Source organism: Prunus mume, linkage group LG7 (genome assembly GCF_029339155.1).
Source record: "Prunus mume cultivar Tortuosa linkage group LG7, ASM2933915v1, whole genome shotgun sequence".
NCBI classification, from domain to species: Eukaryota; Viridiplantae; Streptophyta; class Magnoliopsida; order Rosales; family Rosaceae; genus Prunus; species Prunus mume.
Genome location: NC_142704.1, coordinates 17,685,288 through 17,700,364, shown reverse-complemented (window position 1 = coordinate 17,700,364; position 15,077 = coordinate 17,685,288).

Below are 15,077 nucleotides of genomic sequence, written 5' to 3'. Positions count from 1 at the left end.
AGTATAACTTCTGAAAATGACCTTTTGGACTCCACTCTATCCACAGTCACCAAACCAAATAATGGATTGCTATATTCGAAAACTCTACGTTAAACCAAAGAAACATTTCATAGCAGGAATGACGGTAATTAAGATGATCTCAATGCTAAAATATGAAAACTATGAGAGAATATTTGTTTCTGGAAATTTTTTGTGTATTCTTCTCCTTGTAGAAGGTCATATTTATAATACAACGAAACTTGAATGAGCAAGTAAATAATAAATTCCTAAATCTTTTTACAGTAGGAAATCAAGAATTAAAGTAAATTAATTACAATTATAATAGGAATTCTTGGTGTGTAAGGAAAGTAAGTCAATATCCACAAGTCACGTCAACACTCCATCTCACGTTGGTACATAAATGTCGCCAATGTCCAACTGATCTAGTGAATTGTGGAATGCTTTACTAGAAATCGCATTTGTCAAAATATCCGCTAATTAATCTTCGGATATCACAAAAGGAAACTGAAACACTTTAGTCTCAAGCTTCTGTTTGATGAAGTGTCGATCCACCTCAACATGTTTAGTACGATCATGCCGAACCGAATTCTGTGCAATGGCTATAGCAGCGTTGTTGTCACAAAAGAGATTCATTGTGGATGTAGGTTTATACCCAAGTTCAATAAGCAACTTTCTTAACCAAAGAAGTTCACAAATCCCTTTAGTCATGCCTCTGAACTCGGCTTCTGCACTGGATAAAGCTACTACATTCTGTTTATTGCTCCTCCATGTCACCAAATTACCTTTCACGAATGTGAAGCAATCCGATGTGGATTTTCTATCTGTTATATTACCTGCCCAATCTGCATATGAATAACCATCAATATTTAGATGACCATGCTTTGAGAACATAAGTCATTTTCCAGGTGCATACTTCAAATATCTAAGTATCCGAAGAACTACATTCATGTGATTTTCACTTGAAGAGTGCATAAATTGACTTACAACGCTCACTGCATAAGCAATGTCTGGTCGAGTATGTGACAAATAGATCAATCTTCCCACTATCCTTTGGTATCTCTCTTTGTTAGTTGGAACTTGATCTGGATATTCTCCAAGATGATGATTTTGAACAATAGGAGTGTCCGCAGGTTTGCAATCTAGCATTCCTGTGTCTATCAACAAGTCCAAGACATATTTCCTTTGAGAGAGAAATATGCCAATATGCCTTGCTGCGATCGAGCCACCTCAATTCCCAAGAAATACTTGAGTCCACCTAGATCCTTCATCTCAAACTCAGTAGCCAAATAGTCTTGTAGCTGTGATATTTCCTGTTTATTATTCCCAGTAATAATCATATCATCAACATAGATTATTAATGTTGTTACCTTCCTTTTCTGATGTTTCAAGAACATAGTATGATCTGAGTTGCATTGTTTGAAACCATTATTCTTTATTGCCATGGTGAACCGTCCAAACCATGCAGGTGGTTACTATTTCAATCCATACAATACTTTTCGTAACCTGCAAACTGTTACAGTCTGAGTAATATTATATCCATGAGGAATGTCCATGTACACCTTCTCCGTGAGTTCGCCATGTAGAAAAGCATTCTTTACATCAAACTGGTATAGTGGCCAATTCAAATTAGCTGCAAGGGACAATAAGACTCTGACGGTGTTTAACTTTGCAACTTGTGCAAAGGTTTCTTCATAGTCTATACCATAGGTCTGTACATTTTGCCACAAGTCTTGCCTTGTATCGCTTGATAGTTCCATCTGCATTGTGTTTTATAGTAAACACTCATCTACATCCGATAGTCTTTTTTCCTCGTGGTATAGTCTCCAATGTCCAAGTCTGATTTTTCTCAAGAGCTTTCATCTCCTCTTTTATAGCTTGGACCCACTTAGGATCTTTCATTGCTTCAGAGACCTTGGTTGGAATATGAATAGCAGACACTTGATGCATAAAAGCCTTGAGTGGTTCAGACAGCTTCTTAGTGGATACATGATTTGCAATTTGATACTTGGATGTCTTGCTAATATCAGGTGAATAACAGTTTAGTGGCTTACCACGATTTTGCCTGAAAGGTAATTGATATCCAATAGTTTTATCCTCTAAATGCACAAGTCTAGTAGGAGTAGTTACCTTAAAGATATTCTCAAGAGATTGGTCCGTTGGTACTGTTGAGTGAGAGGGGGTCTTCATCTTGTTGTTTTGAGTTGTCTGTAGGAGTATGACTCGAATCAAAAACAGCTTCGCAAGGGTTAGACGATCGATCGTTGTTTGGCAGAGAACATTCGCACGTGCCAGACTTGGGATGATCGATTGTGATTGTTTCTTGGTCAAGAGCAATCTTCGTGCATAGATGAATATCTTCGTTTTCCAAGCTGCTCCAATTGAGCTCTTCACTTCGTATCTCCCATTGAAGAGGAGAATTGGATGCTGGGTCATAGAAGAACATCTCCGATTCTAGAAAAGTGACATAGGTTAGCCGGGTAGGAGGGTGATAACATTGGTAGCCTTTCTGATGAGTGGCATAACCCAAAAAAACACAACGAAGCGCACATGGATCAAGTTTGCTTCATTGATTTTTTGTGGAGATGAACGAAGGCCACACAGCCAAAAATGTGAGGGGTAAGCACCAAAACAGAGGGCAGAGGCCCATGTTGCGCAAGCACTTGTAATGGAGTTTTTAAGTTCAAGACCCCGGAAGGCATGCAGTTGGTAAGGTGGACAGCAGTGATGACAGCATCATCCCAGTGATGACGAGGAACATGGCCACCAACGAGAAGAGGCATGGGCTGTTTCAAGGAGATGACGATTTGTTCGGCAACACCATTTTGTTGTGGTGTCTGGGGGCAAGTTGTCTCATGAATAATGCCATGTGTCTGGAAGTAAGTTTGAAAATCATGATTAACAAATTCTCCATCCGTTGTCAGAGCGAAGAATCTGTATTCGAGCATTGAACTGTGTTTCCATCTGTTTGTGAAAGGATTGGAATAGGTAAAACACTTCATTCTTATTTTTCATCAAATAAAGTCATGTCATCCTGTACAATCATCTACGAATGTGACAAACCAACGAATACCGGAATGAATAGAAATAAGTGAGGGTCCCCAAACGTCAGAATGAATTAAAGCAAAATGAATAGTACTTTTATTCATACGTAAATGATAGGATGTTCTGTGACTCTTGGCTAAAATGCAAGTGTCACATTTAAAGTCTAAGTCCTTAAATACAGAAAACAACTCGGGCAATAAGTGTTTCATATAACCAAAAGATGGATGCCTCAAACGTCGGTGCCAGAGCCAAATCTGTCGGTGCTTGTCATCAGACGGATGCTTCACACTGTTTGCAACTTGGCACGTCCCATACTGAAGTCATCCATATAGTGCATCCCACCTCTTTTAGTACTACACCCAATGATCTCCTTGGTGAGAATATCCTGTAGTAAACAAAAATTAGGGATAAATTAGTGCATAACAATTTAGTTGTTTAGTTGCCTGGTGTTGAGACCCAAAAAATTCATGGTTGGGCCCAAATAAATTATTAGCCCATAACGACAGTCCAAGCGTAAAGCGGAGTACACAAAACCGCATGCACATGCCACGCTAAATAAATAAATTCGCTAGGGGTTGAGATAAAATATACCGGGTCTACAAGCCCATGCCAAAATTAAACATCGCAGCCCTTCTCAGGAACGATAAATTAAAACATGCCAAGCGAAACGCCATGGCAAGCACGAAATCGTTGTCTCACACCCAACCACGCTACAAGCCTAAGTGCTTACCCACATGTTTGCCAAAAATGCCAGGCTCAAATAGACTTTTCATTTCTGGGGGCCTTGCTTGAGTGGGTTATGACATGGATGATAATAAATCAACATGATGCCCATTGATGGGCCGAGAAATGGAAAAGTCTCGTGTTGCTTGGGAGCCTCGAGACTCAAGCCCATTTCTTAGACCCAAACATGTGGGTAAGCATAAGAGAGAAAATAACCCAATAGTCCACGCAAAGTAGCCTACTAATACAAACAAAAAACCCAATGTTTAACAAAAAGCTCATTTGCTTAAGGAATCACCTTGGCCCATATAAAACTCCAAAAAATAACCCACAAAAGCCTCAGCCCTTTTGAAAAAATAGAAGCCACATGAGGAAGGTTGGCAAATTCATTGAGCAAAGCTACTGGAAGGTTCCATCACATGCAGGGAGCAAGTTCCAAGCCAGAGATACTCAAAGAACCAAGGAATACTAGCCTGTAGGCTGTCAGAAGCACCCTTTGGACTAGCATATATTTTCACTTCCTTTCCTTCATCAGATTTGGCCAAAGAAGGGGGAAGGAAAGAAGAAAAAACAGTAGCCAAGAATGGAAGTTCCCACTAAACAGCTCGGGAAAGGGGCATTGAGCTCCCAAATTTCTTGAATTCGTGCAAATAGACAGAGGCAATTTTTGCCAAGATAGGGAAGTCAAATAAGATGAGGAGAAAGGAGGAAAAAGCTTAGCCAAAATGGGTAGAAGTCATTAAGGTTTCTTAAAAATGGTGGTTTCCAGCGGCTATAAATTGAGGTTTCCCTTACCTAACATAGGCAACTCATATTCAGAGAGGCAAGCCTTCTCTCTAAACCCAGCAACCTCGTTCATCTTCTTCTCCATTTTGTTAAACCCATTCATTTTCTCTTTCCTTAGCAAATCCTCACAAAACATCTCATTTCTTACCTTAACACTTCCTTTTCTCATAAAGCAAGCCTAAATTCTCTCTAGGTGCTGAACTCATGTTGATTTTGCTCTCCATGCCACATGCCACTCACGCTGAGCTAAAAAGATTATATGTAAGCATGCCAAAACCACCTGTAAGCAGCCATTGTTTTGGTTGATGAAGGTAACCAAAATATTTCCTAAAGCTTTGCTGCCCTTTCAAAGTATTTTTGGGGCTTAATTTTCGAACCCAAACAAAGGGCAGTCTCCTCGATTTACAGTATCCCCCATTATAGTGCAGGAAGAAAAAGTCCCTTACACTGGCTCACAGACATTAATTTATTAGACAAAGATAGGAACAAGTAGAGTATTATAAAGGGACAGAGAAGGTGAAAGGGCGACAGTGCCGGCCTCTGTCACATAGGATAGGTAACTCTATTCGCATTGGCAATACTTGTGCGGTGGGGTGTAGTAATGTGCAAAAAATCATTCGGATCAAAGGTCATATGATCAGTGGTGCCAGAATCAATTATCCAACTAGTAATATCTCATAGATCGAAGTATGAAATACATAACCGCAGATTACGAGACATCCTAAGGGCGCAAGACTATTAGTAGGGTCTACTGCAGGAACAAGGCTAATTGGAGTTCGGTAGATACAAGAGCAGCGGCCGCACGGACGTTCTCCCATCAATCGATAACTATTCACTTAAAACAGTGTCACGGTATGTTTGGGGTTGCCACAGGTGCAACCACTTCCATCGCTTGGAGGCTTGGGACAAGAAGGTGGGATGGTTTTAGGAGGTAGCGCACCAGAGTAGCATATGACCGATCGAAGGTGTGTTGCTGCACGAGTAGGGGACTTGATAGAGGCGCACTCTTGGCGCTAAGCTCGGTGTGCGAACATCTTCACGGCGAACATAAGCATAAGCTTGGTCCACAGTAGGGAATGGAGTCATGTGAAGAACATCACTTCGGGCCTTATCAAGACGATTATCAAGGCCATCCAAAAATATGTAAACTCGATCTTCCTGCAGAATATCATTATAGCGCTTGATATCACTTTAATACTCCATCATATTTGGATGACGGAAATCAATCTCTCTCCATAAGCTTTGGAGAGTATTGTAATAGGTTTCAATGGAGCCGCCAGCTTGTCGCATACGGGAGACACGTTGTTTCAGATCATAAACCTGAGAGGTGTCAGTGTCCATCATAGTAAGTTGTGGTAATTGCATCCCACACTGCTTTTGCTGTCAAAAACGAATGAAATTGCCAATCAAGCTCTGCTCCAGAGAATTGATGAGCCATCCCTTTATAATAAAGTTCTCGATGCGCCAGCGAGGAAACGTTGGAGGGATCGAAGGAGGTTGTGGAAGATCGCCATTAATATATCTCCAATTTGTCTTTGCCAGAGATATACAACTTGACAACTTGGGACCATAGAGCATAGCTGGTGCCATCCAACTTTATGCCAATATGTGCAACGGAAGCTTCATAGGTAATCATCGTCCAAATCGTTGTCTGATTTGGGTTCAAGGTCGTCGTCTAATTCGAGTTCGAGGTCGGGGTCGTCATCTGAGTCGAGGTCGAGGTCATCTTAGTAGGATCCTGATTTAGGATCGAGTTCGAGGTCGGAGTCTGCATCTGCATTAGTTGAACCACCTGGGCACTCAACTCGGCTATGTTGGTTGAGAAGGAGATGAGAAAGCAGTGGTGCTACTGCCATGAGGATTAGAAAAGTCATCCACCCTCATGGTGGTGGCTAGGGTTTAGAAACTAGAGTCAGCAATCCCAAGATCGCTGCTCTAATACCATGCTAAAATATGAAAACTATGAGAGAATATTTGTTTGTGGGAATTTTCTGTATATTCTTCTCCTGGTAAGAGATCATATTTATAATACAACGAAACTTGAATGGGCAAGTAAATAATAAATTCCTAAATCTATTTACAGTAGGAAATCAACAATTAAAGTAAATCAATTACAATTATAATAGGAATTCTTGGTGTGTAAGGAAAGTAAGTCAATATTCATAAGTCACGCCAACACTCCAATAACATAATGATGTATCATTTAAAGATAAGGCAAACAAGCTAATCTATGAGTGGCTAAGTTTGGCCTATTGACAAAAAAAAAAAAAAAAAAAAAAAAAAAAACCGGAAATATTACTCAAAGTTGCAGTGTACCTTAAAATTTGATTACATGATAAAATAAATTATAACCAAAATTGGAATATAACCTCAAATTTTGATTGAAGGATCAAATTAGTTAAACATGATGAGTTCAATTAAAATTTTCTTTTGAAGAATAGATTATAATCAAAGAATAAATCTTCCCCAATTGCATATCTCAGTATGCATGTCCCAACCTTTTTCATCTCCAACTACATATTCAGTTCCATGGGCTTCTTCATTTTGTAAAAGTAAGCGGATAAGACCAAATATAATGACCAAAGCTCTGCTCTGTGTTCCAACTCTTGTCCCAGACGTCTTTGAACCATAAGTGCTACAACAATCTTATCAATTACCAACCCCAATGTTTAGATATTGTAGATGATGTGTTTTTCAAAAGAAGAAAGTTGTGGTGTCAGACTCTTTCAATATGTAAAAATCAATCTACTTAATCCTTGCACTTTTATATTTTGGTCCATAAACTTAAAATTCTAGCTCCGCCCCTAATTAAAGACATGTCTACGGGAGGCCTTGGCAAAACAACAAGTTGTCCATCTTGTACGAACAACTTCTGTGCCAATCCCCTTAATGCAATTTCCACTATGTCAACTTGGTTTTAAGAAAATAAATAAATCATCTGGGATGGAGTGTGAGATAGAGAGGAAGCAAGGGGAATGAGGAAGAAGAAATGGTTAAATTCAGAAAAATAACATACAAAAGATTAATATTGCAACATTTCCTTCCTAGAAACTCTTTATTGCAAAGACAAATTACTATTAACAACAAGCATATATATAGCTAGATGAATCACTATGCATGAACAGCAATTCTCATTCCATATCCACAGTAATCTATAACATTACAAATAAAGTAGTTTTGACCCTTCTTTCAATTCTCATTCCATATCACAGTAATCTATAACATTACAAATAAAGAAGTCCCTTCTTTAACACCACATGTCCCTAGAGTTGTATAACTTCTTAAGATGGCTTTTTGCACTACAACTTTAGTACCCTTTTGCATCCACAGCCGCCACGCTAAATAATGGGTTGCTATATTTGAAAACTGTACTTTAAACAAAAAACAAATGTTATGCAAATAGTTCCAAACATATGAATTATTCTACACCGTGTATTTTTCAGGTTAAACTTTTTTCTTTTGGACAAACTTTTTTCATAACAGTTCTAAACCAAAGAAACATTACAAGAAATCAGTTACTAGTACATCTTGAATGATATCACGAGGATCCCAATACTATGAAGATGCATCATTTTAAGATATATAAGGCGAAACGTGCTAATGTAGAAGCAGCTAAGTGACTCTTTGAAAACAAAACTAATAGAAGTATTACTCAAAGTTGGAATGCACCTTAAGATTTGGCTACGTGATAAAATAACTTATAACCAAAACTAGAATATCACCTTAAATTTTGATTGAAGGATCAAATTAGTTGAACATGATGAGTTCAATTAAAATTTTCTTTGAAGAATAGATTATAATAAGAGGATAAATCTTACCCAAGACATCTCCAGCCGTGAAGTGCTTGTCTTTCCCCCAATTGGATGCCTCAGGATACAGGTCCCAGCCTTTGTTATCTCCCACTACATATTCAGTTCCATGGTGGGCTTCTTCACTTTGTAAAAGCAAGCAGAGAATGCCAAATATGATGACCAAAGCTCTGCTCTGTGCTCCAACTCTTATCCAAGACATCTTTGAACCAAAAGTGCTACAATTTTATCAATTGCCGACCCATTTTAAATGGTTGGATTTATAGGGCACAAAAATAAATTAATTATATCCAAAAAAAAAAAAAAGATTATTGGGTGAATAGGTACATAGCAAGTACATGCATCCAATATATTTATAAAGACAATGAAATAAGTGTTTTTGGTATACAAAACCCAATATGAATCTTTCTATATATAGCAGGATCCATTTTTTCCCCGATTTTCATTTATCGATAAAAGTTGTTTAGAGTATTATCCATTACTATTAGGCCATTACTCGAGTCTTTGTTGTCCCCTTTTGATTTTTTACTTTTCCAAAGTTATTACCCATATGAAAATTTTAGCACTTTCACATTCAATAATGTATTATACACATATGTATGTATTTTTCAATAATACATCCATGTTCTGCAAACGTCTTAAAGACTCGGTAAAGTTCACGTTTTTTAAAAAGCAAATGTACAATACTCGTATTATACAAGTACGTACGTATTTTTCATGTTTAATACACATATTTTACAAAAATTTCAGTAAGACACACAAAATTTAGGTATTATACACATAATTCTCACATATTATTGAATAAAAATAATATATATATTAAAATATATAAATAATATATATTAAAGTATAATATAGTGGCTGAACTTTTAAGTTGTAATGTGGCAAAATTTTGCCGAATAACCCATTCCGTATTTTATTAACTATGAATGAATGAGAGAGACTAAGATTATTTCTTACTTGTTGTAACAAAAATGCAGGATGTGATTTTGTAATCTTTTTGCCAATCAGAACAACAGTTTCAAACAAAGATTTATGAGTGTAGCAGTAAAAGAGGTGGTAGTATTCTTCATGTAAAGTGTTGTTTGAAAGTGAAGTAATTATCAAGAACACTCCAACTCAACATGCAATTCCCTATGACAAATAATGTGTGCAGTAATAGAATTTAGTATTACTAGAGAGAACAAGATTGATAAAAAGCAAACATTCCTAAGTTGGACGGGTGGACAAAACAGTCATGCCAACCAGCATATGCAAGACATACCAATTAACGCTTAAATCTGTTCACTCAAGAACAAGATCAAAGCCATGTGTTCAACAAAAGATTTAAAAGATAACATGCATGGATCTTATTTGCGAATGAAACACAATGGCTCCCTTATGCTATTGTATACTTGATATACATCACCTAACATATCATCAACTAGCCCAATTCAATTGGATCAATTCTCTGTCTTCCACATATTCATTTTTCTCATTGTTCAATAAGAATTCTATCTTTAGATTGTTGACAGGACAATAACAAATATGAATTTAAATTATAATAATTCTCAACAAAATTGTAATCATCAAATATACAACAAATTTACATGGAATTAATGTAAATCAACGAACACAAATGTGTAGAAATACTGACAACCCTAGCTATTGAGGCTTACAAGAATTGCAATGTCCTAAAGACAGATTTTGCCCTTACCCTTGTGTTCGTAGTTCTATAAGTGTCCATCTTTGAGAATTCAACCATTAATAATCCTAAATTGAAGCACTTCAATTTAAGACTCTGGCGAACCAATTATATATTTGTACTCTCAAGAAAAAACTAGGAAGAATTTAACAATAGAAGTATTAGGGATACTATTTATTTTTCATGGGTAAGAACTCTCTTCATTCTATCTCAAGTAGGTGAGGGTGTTTGGTTTATATAAAACTCATTACCCCTCTTGTTGAAACATAAGTAGCTTCTCATTTGAAATGTTATATACACAACTCTATGGAAACAAGACCACTTGATCATTTGAATCCCACTGTTTAATTATTAACAACTGCACTTTAAAGGATAACCAAGTGCAAAACAAATATTAAGACACAACACTTATTTTTCATTCACTATAGAAATTAAATATTATTAAATAATATAAAATTTCCAACATCTAGGATAGAGATAATCTTTAACAACAAAATTTATAACCTTCAAATCTCCAGTGATTTCCTGTTGCTCAAATATGTGAATATTCTTCAAAACCAGAAAAGGGAAAGGCTTAAGTGGGATTTGAACAAGAAACTGCACATGATATTAATACTTGTATGAAAAAGGCATCAACAGGAAGGACCAGCTACAGTATGAATGTAAGCTGTAATTTGCTTTTAGATTTGAGGAACAGGTAATTGCACTAGTTGGCAAAGAGTGTGATGAATCTAATGAAGCATAGACTACTTGGTGCATCGCAACATATGTTATGGAAACAAATTTCTTGTTGCTTATAACACATAATGAAAGATTATGAGCAATGGAATTTCATAAAACAAATTTCATCCGCTCATATCCATTTATGGTAAGAAAGAAGAATAATATGAATCGACCTTAAGAAGGTCAGTCAAAACTTAGATTGAAGAAACAATGGTAGAAGCAGAAAAGAGATACTATCTATAATTCTATATATACCTACTACTTCTGCTTCCCCTCATGTCTTCATTCATATTGATGATGACATTGCTCTTTATGTTAGTTATGATGTCATTACAAGTTGAAAGTTTGTTACATGATTTGCAACCCGCCCATGCATGTTAGAAACTTTTTAAGTGGTGAAGATTTAAGTTTTTTCTTCTTTTTTTAGTAAAGAAAAGCATAATAGTTAGGAAATGCCAACCACATGGTAAAGAGACTATTCACCATGATGGTATGATCGTGTTCTTCAAAGTGTTTTTTCGCAAGAATTCTGATAGTCAAGCTATGCCCTTGTAGCTGCCTCTTCAGCTTTTTCTAAGACAATTCTTAAGTGATTCAACATCCCTCCCTTGGCCCGGCCCCTGATATTTTGCAACTTCTTCTTCATCATAGAATAGCAATGTCAACTTTTGAACATACTGGTTTACTTGTACAACAATCAACTACCCCAATCCCTATTTCATCTTTGCCTTCCATTACCTTCCCCAGGTCCTCCCACAATGATCCCAAATACTTACAATGTTTGCACCATGGTACACAGAATTTCACAAACCATGCAGTATGTACTACAACTTGTAGTAGGTTTATATTAAACAATACAAATGTAAAGTTCTTATGTATCAAGGATTTCCATTGTTAATTGGGCTATTGGAGGTAATTAAACTATGTTTTGTAGGTTAAGAAAAAATTAGCCTCAACTACAGTAAACCCCCCAACCTATAGGGTTCATTACAAACTCATACCCAACCTTTGTTGACCTGTTTGGCCAGTAACTTAGTGAATCCTTTCATAAAACACCATTTGTCACTCAGTCTGTCAGGAACCTCAATAAGTGATAAGATGGAGATGTCGATGTGGAGCATTTAAAAGGTCACCTTTTGACTTGAGCCGTTCAAACAAAATAAAAGGTCTCTGAGACACAAAATTGTCGAATCCCTAATTTCATCACCTCCATTTTTTTTCCAATTGATTCAAAGATGGAGGCTCTGAAGTGTTGTTGTGGTAAGCGAGCTCAGGAGTTCACTTCTGGACAGAACCTTGGGAGACATTTCTTGGATGTGTGAAGCACGGGGTAAGAGACCTAAGTTTTGTCCTTTTGAATTTCTCTTCGTTTTTTTTTTTTTTTTTTTTTTTTGTGGATCTGGGTTTGATGTAATATACAGAGAGAACAAGGGTGCAACTTCTTTCAGTGGATTGATCCCCAAATGTGTGAAAGGTCGAGGACTGTTATTCCTAGGTTGCTGAGAAATGTGAAAAAGCATGAGGAGTTGCAAAGAAAAGTGGCGACAATAGTGGTGCTTTTGTTGGTGTTGTTTGGTGGGGGCCCGAAAAAGCATGTACCTAATAAAATTTTAGGCTAAAACTAGAATTTTAGGCTCTTGTCTTAGTGATTGTTTTGCAAAAGGTGTTTGTATGCTAACATTGTAATGAAATGTAAGTTATGCCCTATCTGTAATGAAATTGTAAACCTTTACATTTTGAAATGAGAGAAGTATAGTTGAAAATGCAGGTGTGAAATGAAGTTGAAAATGCAACTCAAACTTTCAAGATTCAATTCCCTTTACCTCTGCTATCCACATGAATCAAAGGCTTTTGGCAATGGACCTTTGCCAGAATCAAAGAATGTTATTTTTTCTGTTCTCTATAGAGGAATCGACGTTTTGGGTTTAATTTGGGGATTAGGGCTTCATCGTCTTAGGGGATGGCAATGCGTGCAACTACGTTTGGGTAGGCCGGGCTGGGCTATCCTAGCCCAAATTTAATGGACTTGGACTGGGTCGGGTCGGGCTTTAAAGATGAGATAGAAAATAACAAGCTTTTTTTTATAGAAAATTCAAAGCCCAAGCCCATCTCATGAGCCAGGCTTGAAAAGCCCATCGGGCCAAGCTGGGCTTAAATAGGCCTACTTTATTTTGTCTTTTTTTATATGGATTTTTTTGTCAATTCTTTTTTTTTCTCTTTCTATGTTTCCATTTTTTTCATAGTTCTCTATTTACATTTGTCTATATGTTTATGTCTCCATTTTTTTCTTTGTTCATAACTTCATATTTCTCTTTTTTCCCCCATAAATATAAAGATATAGTTATACAACTGCCATATTAATAAACTCATATTTTATCTCATACTTCATTTTTTTTAAAGTTCTTACAATTATAATAGATAATTATTTTTTCCATCTTTCACTTAACTTGGGTTTATATATATATGGGGGTGGATATGTGGCACCATATTTTTGACACAATTTTTGAGCCATTAGATTAGTCCACTTTTAAAGGATGAGATTAAATATGACATAACTTTTTAACATGAAAAATAAATTAAAATGTTTTTCTCTCTCCTCTCTCTATTTTCTCGAAGAGGTAAATTTCGATCACAATTTTTTTTTCTCTCCTATTTCTCTTCATCAACACTCTCGGCTAAACTCTTTCTTTTATCAGACCAAAAAACTTCTTGATCTTTATCTCATTCTTTCCCAAAAGATTTGAAATCCCTTGTGTAGCATGAACATTTTTCTCTTAATCAATCGCTCGTTCTCGTTCTCCTTCTTTTTGTTGTTAGAGTTTGATAATTTGTTAATTAAGTTATGTTAACCCGTTATTATTTCTCATAACACATTTCCATCACAACAACCACCATTACCTGATAGAGAGAGAAAACAGAGAGAATGAATGTCTATTCTGAATGAAGCGAGAGAACCAAAGCATCAAGATAGATTTTTCTTTTTCTTCAACACAAACTACAAACCTAACCAGTGAACTTAGAAAAGAGAGGTCCCCTTCCCCTTCTTTTCTCTACCACCTCTTGATTGGTTGTTGGGCAGTAAGGCTATCATTTCCTTTCTTGTATTGGTGACCTTGTGTAAGGTGTGCTTGGGAGCGTTCACCATGGTGACGACTACCTTGTCTAGAGATGATTAGCAGAGAACGGTTAGGGAAGAGAGAGAGGAGAGAGAAAAAAAAATATTTTGTGATAGAAATTTACCTTTTCCAAAAATTAGAGAGAGGAGAGAGAAAAATATTTTAATTTATTTTTCATGTTAAAAGTCATGTCAGATTTAATCTCATTCATTAAAAGTTGAGTAATCTAATGGTCCAAAAATTGTGTCAAAACTTGTGTAAAAAATATGGTGTCATGGATCCGGCCCCTATATATATATATATATTTATTTATTTATTTATTTTTATTTATTTATTTATTTATTTATTTATATGTATGTGAGCCCATGGGCCGGGCTTTTATGGCCGGTTGGGCTAGACTTTCATGGGTTCAAACGGGTAGGGCCTATGAGTCGGGGCAAGGGCTTTAGACACCTAAGCCCAAGCCCGATCCACTCAACAACTGGCAGGGCCGAGTCGGGCTTTTTCTCGATGGACCGGGCCGGCTCCCATTGGCCCGTATGGGCTCGCAGGCCTAAGATGACCCCTACATTTGGGCACAAATTAGACGTGGCAACCTCCAACTTTGAACCGCCATGGTGACCTTTTAAATTACTCCACGTCATTAAAAACACCCACGTCAGCAACGCCACCTCATCACTTAACGAGGTTCCTGACGAACTAAGTGACAAATGGTGTTTTATGAAAGGATTCACAAAATTCATATACTAGTCAAATGGGTCAACAAAAGTTGGATATGAGTTTGTAATTACCCTTATAGGTTGAGTTTACTGTAGTTAATCAAAAAAATTATTAGTCTCATTGTGATATTGGTATATTTTGGTGTAGTATTTTGTAAACTTAATTTATAGGGAATTATTTTGTTTGGCATAGCATTACTCTTTTCAATCAGACCTCACACTTTTGTCATTGCAAAACAAAATATTTTTCCTATTGAGAGACAACTCATAAAAATCCATTTCACATAGTGACCATAATTAAGCCCAAAAAACCCGTGACCATAATTAAGCCAAAAAACACGTGACCATAATTAACCAAGTAACACGTCTCACGTATTGCAAGTTTTCCTTATCATTGAATCTTAAGAACTATAAAATTTACCATCATGTATAAACGTACATAAGAAGAGGATGTTAGAAAAGCATTCTCATGAGG